The sequence below is a fragment of the Glandiceps talaboti genome, chromosome 4 (assembly GCF_964340395.1).
Source record: "Glandiceps talaboti chromosome 4, keGlaTala1.1, whole genome shotgun sequence".
Classification (NCBI taxonomy): Eukaryota; Metazoa; Hemichordata; class Enteropneusta; family Spengelidae; genus Glandiceps; species Glandiceps talaboti.
This window is the reverse complement of record NC_135552.1, coordinates 9,845,562-9,853,687: the sequence shown is the minus strand read 5'-3', so window position 1 is coordinate 9,853,687 and position 8,126 is coordinate 9,845,562.

Below are 8,126 nucleotides of genomic sequence, written 5' to 3'. Positions count from 1 at the left end.
TTTGTTCAAATCCTTTTCCACCATGCATTCCATTCTGGTGTCAGGTCACCTATTTATACCAAGAAACTGTAACCCTGGTATGGTCTTACAAACTGCCAAGATTGTGGTTTGCCATCCCACAGCAAGCAGTCTGACTTGGTATGGTCCTACAAACCATGGAGATTATAGTACACCATCCCTACCTCTCCAGTCTGACTTGGTATGGTCCTGCAAACCATGGAGAATGTGGTTTGCCACCCCTACAACAATCTGACTTGGTATGGTCCTATACAAGCTATCAAGATTATAAGTGCACCAACCCTACCGCTCCAGTCTGACTTGGTATGGTCAATAATCCATGGTCGACATCCTACCCATCCAAGAGGAACAGTGCAACTGTGGTGCCTTCCACCATCCCTATCAATCCTTACTGCATTGGTAAAACTCAACTGATTCTACAAAGGTAGTAATACAGTGTACCAGGAAAAGGGAAGATTGGTTCTCTCTGACCATGTTATTTTGTGCAATCTTTTTAACAATTTGTATTTTAACTAAGCAGTTTCCAACTATATTATATACAAACACTACATTGAAAAAAGTGTCAGTGAGTACAGATTGAAATAAGTGCCTGAATATGAGTAGTAAATTAAATTTACCTCTAGAGGGCACTGTCCACACCTTGTGTGTCTGGTCTGTGTTCAAGGACAACGAAAATGAGGCTGATTTTGTCTTCACTGCATTTCTCACACATGAAAACACACTTTTACTGACCCATGTTATGTGTAACCTCTCTAAAATAGAAGTTGTCAAATCTTGCACAGAAGAGCTGTTTTATACTAGGGTGAGGCACCATGGGTTAGTAAACAATATAAGGAGCTTCACACACCTTGAAACCTTGCTCAAACAATGTAGAGGCCAGTTATGGAGCTTCTATCATTGTTTTACATATACTATGCCCCAGTTTATAGCAGGTCTCCTGTGTCAGATTTGCCAGTGTTTGTAACCCTACATTAGAAAAGTCATGCTGCAAGGTTGATGATGCTACTTAGATAAAACCAGCCTCGCATTTGTTCCCCTTGAAATCTGTCAAGACAGAGCAAAGTCAATCATGTGGTAAATATTTGGAGAGAAAAAGAGTATGCTCCTGATTGGTTGATAGCCAGGTGTTCCTACCTGTAAAGCCAATCAGAGTCAACTCCACAAAAGCAATATTGAATATCTCAACATCACATGGGTATTAGAACTCATGATGGCTTATTAATTTCCATATTTCAGTAAGTCAGCATTTAGTTTTAAAATGAATGAAAGTAATATGATAAATAATTAAAAATTAACAAGACATTTCTATAAGTTTAGTGGCATTGTGGTCAGATGTAACAAACATTTCTAATAAAAATGTCACCACAAAAATGCAATAATAACCTGTTGGTACATTTTATAACCCAATTTTCTTTATTCAGGGTCTTTGTATATTTGTCATCATTAAGATATACACTTTTAGCTATGTACATGTCTACAATGAATTGATAAGAATGAAAGTAAATTTGATTATTGTATAAACGTTTTCCTGCAGTTGGTGATGAATCAGTTTGATTCTATTTTGATCACAAAGTATTTGGTTAAACCAAGGGACTGAGAAATGAGTGTTGTAGTCACTGATTAGTTGTACTGTGGATGGTATTTGGAAAGGTATTCAGTTTGATTTCCTAAATATGCAAATTTGTATAAATTTAGACCAATCAATGCAGAAGTTGTGAGCATGCCTGCTGTGTTATGGGACTGCAGAGAGCTGATTTCTTTTTCTGTTTCCTTAATTAATGCAAAATGTCCTAAAATGCATAAATTACCCAGAATTTTTTTTGAAGTGCCAAAGTTGAAAGTTTGTTGCTCGTCACATGGTTTGTACTGAAAATGTTATCATTTGATTAATTTGTGGAAGCTAAATGGAATAATTAATTATATTTCACACTATGTTCAAAGTATGCCACTTTTATGTGTATGACATCGATGCTAATCAAAAACAACATGTCAATACTGATACAGTTCTCTGATGTCAGGTATCATAACTTTATCTACCTCTTTCAAACATGTATAACTCTAGAAAGTTCAGAATTCAGTTAGTCATTTAGAATGCAAGCCTGTATTAATGCAATTAACCCATATCCTGGTTACCCACCTTGCAGTCACTTTTGAAAGAAGTGTCACAAATAGAGACTACAGATGAGGTAAAATGAAGGCTAAAATCAGATGACATTACATAAGATGGTCAAGAATATCATGCTGAAACAAATCCATGAGTTCATTATTCACATGATCTAAAACAGAGCACAATGTTTTTAATTGCTTTGAGTGACAGTTGATAAAACCACCAAACACTGGAAAGTGATGATTTTAATTTTTTTTAAAAGAGGTTATTATACTCAACTATCATGGCTGTCACTTCTGTGTTAAATGCTTATGAACAGCGCCACTAGTGGCCAAATTGTGCAACCTTTTGTTTTTCCAATAACTGATATATGGTGTATCAACCCATAGAATGGCATGTACTGTATGGATTTCTAAACCTCTAGGCTAAATAATTCCCTTTTCCATCCAAGGGACACAGAAAAGGCCACTCAATGTGTCTGACTCTCACAAAACAATTCTATTTTATGTGTAACTTCTAAGAACAGTGGCAGAAATATTGGAAGAATAAGCTTACAAAGTTGATAGTGGCAGTATTCAGTGTTTTCCTAAGAATGGTACATGTAATTAGCTAAAATCTACTTGGTGTTTCAGAATCACTTTTACCTAGATTCCCAAACAAAATTATGGTACAATGTATGGGAGAGTGTGCCTTTTTCATCTGATATTCCCTTTCTGTTGCAAAGATCACCAATCTTAGCAAAACTTTAGAGTATTTCGTGATAGTGAAAAGACTTGCATGGCCCCAGGGCTTTCACTGCCATGATAGTGTATATATTATACCATACTAGTATGGTATTCTAAGGGTTAATATCAGTATAGAGTACAGAATCAATCCTGTCAAAAGATATATCAGGACATTGGTAGGTTTGCTTTTCACTGCTAAAGGAGTTGTTTTTGTTCTTAAAAAGTAGTGACATAACTGCATTGATAGGACATATTGCGTTCCCTTTTGACGTCAGGGTTTATTTTTGTTATTTCAGATATTTTAATATAATCACTTTGAATAGTTTTGGGATATAGTGACTTTTGACCTTGACATAATGGTCAAGGTTGAACACTGAAAACCTTCCTATGATGACATGATATTAGTTTGCTGAAAATGAAACATACAGTGATAATTATCACATCTCAAAATAACATGTCAAAATATTTATGTTGCATCACTCCGTAATTAGTTCACATGTAGATACAAGAACAGATTGACTACTAGGGTGATGCAAATGTCACAGTAAACTATTATTGTATAAGCTATCAACTACCATTGATGTAATTGCACTCACAGTAGGGTGGCATCTCTGATAGCAAGGTATTCTCAAGTTTCACCACATTCAACTCCATGCAGTGTTCACACTATCTTGACTACAGGGTGATTATATCTGCAGATTAAACCAAGGCACCACTGTCGCCCTCATGTGAGCTACCACATAGAACAAGAACAATAGTTTTGGATTGTCTCTATCCTTAATAGTTTGCCAATAGCACATATTCCGCAGTAGTATCAATTACAATGACTTTGTCATATGTGAGATGCAGAGTAGGGCTACAGTGAACTCTTTTAAATACACTAGAACTTGACAATCATTTAATCCCTTACATATATGGTAAAGGGTTTACCTGTATGGTGCTATGAAGTGGGAAAACCAGTGTAGCTGATGAACTTTCTGAATTTTACAAGGGTGTATGAAATACAATGAGACGTGACATGGTGTAATATCATATACATCAGTTTGCTAGTTTGTAGCATATCCTGGCCTGCCTAATCATTATTTCCTTGGCAAATTACATCACTTTTAAATGAAATCTACTCAAGTCAGGCCAGAAAACAATAACTGATAAAAATAGATAAATAGTTGAATAAATAACTAAATAAATAATTAAATAATCAACTAATAAATGAGAGCAATACCTTGAAGTCAGAATTTTTTTTATAACTTCTGTTTTTTATGTCATCAGAAATAAAAACCTTGTATTGTAATCCTTACATTGAAAATAATAATCTGTCTAGTTATGTGTACATTTTAGAGTGTAATTTTATACCCATCTGAAAAAAAAAGACCCAGATAATGTGTAATTTTTTTAACTGTAACATTTTGTCTTCCCAGGTATGTATTTTAGTTGAACTCAATAGTGTATAAGATGAATACTTGTACTGGAAATATGGAAATATGGTATTTTAGTTGAACTTAATAATGTATAAGATGAATACTTGTACTGGAAATATGGAAATATGGATATGTAGGTTTTTAAAATGTGAGGCTTTTGGCATGCATAGGGATTATTCAAAGACTAGTTTTGAAAAAAAATTAAAGACCAAGGATTCAATCCCAGGCTCAGACATGAGTGTTATCAGTTAAGCCTTGAGAATTACATAGGATTATTATTTTATTCTGGACCAACTTTTTCTATAGCTCTGCTTGTCATCTGTTTTTCACGCATAAATTTGAATACTAATCCAAACTGGGCCGGCCTTAATGCAAGTGGCACAAATGAAACTACGCAAGAAGATTGTGATTTCCTAGATCAAGGAATGTCCAGAGCTAGCGAGAATCTGTAGCTAGACGATACCTGCAATGTTATTTTACATCCTGCCAGAAGTCAAAATAGAACAAGAAGGTTGACTTAAACTCACACACACCTTGAGTAATGCAGGTGTAATGTGTGGAGTGAGTCGTGGTGTCGCCCAAGAAATTAAATGGTCGTTATTTTTTTAATGATAAACCAATCTAGGTGGTAAAATTGTATTTCAGGTAACAAGAATTCAAATATGACAAATTCATATAAACTGACTTTTTTTTCTTTGTAGTTTTATGACAATCTCCAAAAAAATTGACAAATGAATAGTTCTTAGTAGTGGTTGCAATATTGTTATTTTACTTTTTTTTTAAACCAGAAAGAATGGTATAACAGCTTATACAAGAGATTTATTTATAGGTATGCATGTGGTTCTGTAGTTTATTTCAAAATGGTGCTTTTTACGTTATATTTACATTTGTTATGCTTTTTTTACTAGAATTGAGCAAATTATTTGACATTTATGCCAAAATTTCAAAAATGTCTTCCAAGAATGTTTTTAAAAAAATATTTGTTTTACTATGCCTATGCTTTGTCTTAAATAATAGATAATTATATATTTGACATTTTTTCTGTTTATTATTTAACTTGTTTCTGATAATTATATGCAGTATATTATTATTATTATTATCATTATTATTATTATTGAAATATAGGAATTATGTAAACGCTAGCAGAGCTAGTCATTTATAGTAGAAATTATGTCCGGTTTATCAAAGCCACCATAGCTGTGCAAATGAAAATTTTTAATCAGATCTTCCAAGAAGTTAATCTTTATACAAGTTTTTTTTTTAGTTCATCATGGTTATGTCAATTATTATTTTCTTGCTATCCGATATTAAAAAGGTCGTTATTCATATCTCTCTAACTACTGAATATAATCAAATTATACAAATTTTGACAAAAAAACTATGCAGAATTATCATATTTATGTTGTATTTAATGTTACCATGACGATGTCTAATCCGCTAATGTAGGAAGACAATAGTGTTAATAACTTGTAGACAGTTTAGTTTTTATTTTGGTGAAATGTATTTACAGATAATTGTTTGTTATTCATGCTACAGCACTAATGTCTAACAGGTATGTGTAACATTGCTGTAACAGACCTGTTACATAATGTACGATGCTGTAGACAGCAAGAATGTAGTACAGAGGACTGATGGTAAAATGAATACACGAGTGCATTCAGTTAGGGAGTTAAAGGAATGTAGAACAGTGGGCTGACTACAATAGATATATAGTTGTATTCAGTTAGGGAGTTTGTATTGAGTTAAAGGGACACAGGACAACTTCAGATACTATTTTTATCACGTGAATACATACTTTACATAAAACTTGTCTATTTATAATGATTTACACCTTGAAATGAATACAAAGCTCTCCATATAACTTTGAATAATCTAGTGCCTGATGACCGTGTTCTGATCTCAGTACACTATGTTATCTTCACACAGTACCACCATTATCTTCACATTAACGTGTGAAGATAACGTAATGTAAATCGGAACACCGTCATCAGGAACTAGACTAACTTTAAAAGGCTCATGTATGTGCATTTTCTATACAGTTTTGTCTGGCCTTAGTTTATGCTCATGACTGGAGTACTTGACATTGGATAATGTTAGACCCTCTAACTTGCACAAGATTTGTAAATGTCAAACACAGATGGTCCACTGTTCTATATGTGTCCCCTGTACTGTAGACATTTGGCTGAGTACATGAGTATTTTATAGTTCTTGCGTTGAGGTTTTGTAAGAATTTCAGATTTTCAGATTTAAAACAAATGGGCATTGCAAAGTATCTGTCTGTGTATTCTATGTGTTGTATGTTTATGACTGATAGTGAAACTATGGTGGACTAAATATATTGATATATACCATGTACTACTACTAGTCTAGATGGACTGTGATATAGTGTAGAAGCTATGCCATGTTGTGACACACTCATCGGCCTTACGCCTCTCAAAGAGAAGGTTGGTGAAGCTGAAAAACACAATGTACCTGACATTCTAGTTGAACAAACATGTGTCCACCATTAGTATGTTCGGACACAGACAAGTAAGTTGACTGTGGTTCAGATGCCCTCATCGACCTTACCCCCTCACAAAGAGAAGGTTGGTAAAAGTCAAACAATACAGCACAACATATACCTCACAATGTAGTTGAACAAAGCAACATGTGTGCACCATTGGTATTCATTTTGAGACTAAAAATGCGGTTATTGGTCTGTTTTGGAGGGATGATCCTAGCACTGGTGTGTTCCTACAAATACATCATAAAATGCTGTAACCCTTGGTAATCATGACAAACACTGGAACAACTACAAATCAGATCTCTTCTAATTAAGTTGATTTCAAGTGTAGTCAGTTATACTACAATGCCATTGGTATTATTTTTATGTGGCATGACAGTTTGAGTTGTAATGTTGTCTTCAATACATTTTGTTTTGTTTTCATTTTAATAGATTGACAGATTACAGTTGTTAATTATTTTCAACATATGTTAATTCATCTACCTGTTAATATACTCTGTGCAATAGTACTATTTGTCAGTCACCATTGTTATTTTCATTCGTTTTAACACATGATGTGCTACTCTTGTTTCACTAAAGCTTATATTGTATTTCAGAATGTATGTTTAGATTAGTATTTGACAACTGGATCGATTGCACATCAAAGAATTTGTGAGAGTCGGCAAAGTTAACATGACTAAGGCCTAAAAAAAAATTGTTTGGTTCCAGTTACCCGACCCCCACCTAATTTTTCACGCCAGCCATGAACTTTTTAAAAAAATGTATTTTGAGAAAAAATAAAATAAAATTGCAAAAAAATTGTGTAGTCTCGCAAGAAATAGTGGATGCAGAAACTGGCATCAACTTTATGAGGACAAATTAAAACTGTTCTTCCAATCTGTAATGGCTGTACATCTGATGGGAAGAAACCAATAACACAGAGAACATATGGAAAACAATGGAAAACATAACTACCTGAACTAGACCCTCGCATATGAAAAAATAAATAAATAAATAAAAATAAAAAATCTACCTACCCCACCTATTCTAAAATTGAGCATAATTGGAACCATACAATTTTTTTTGTAGGCCTATAGTACATGTATTATCTACATTACACACCATTATCTTAATTTCAAATATTATGTACCCAAATCATTTCTTTTTTGCATCCTACGGAAAATTTCAAATGTAATTTGACAATATTAGAGACTTGTTGATTGATTGGGTAGTCAATGAACGATATGAATTGGTGTGAATAGCGCCCTCAGGGCAGCAAGTGGAACTCAATTTTATTTCGTTTTTATGTGTGCATGTCCGCTCTTAAATAGCGCCACCATCGGGCATGAAGAGGAAATGTATTTCAATCACATTTA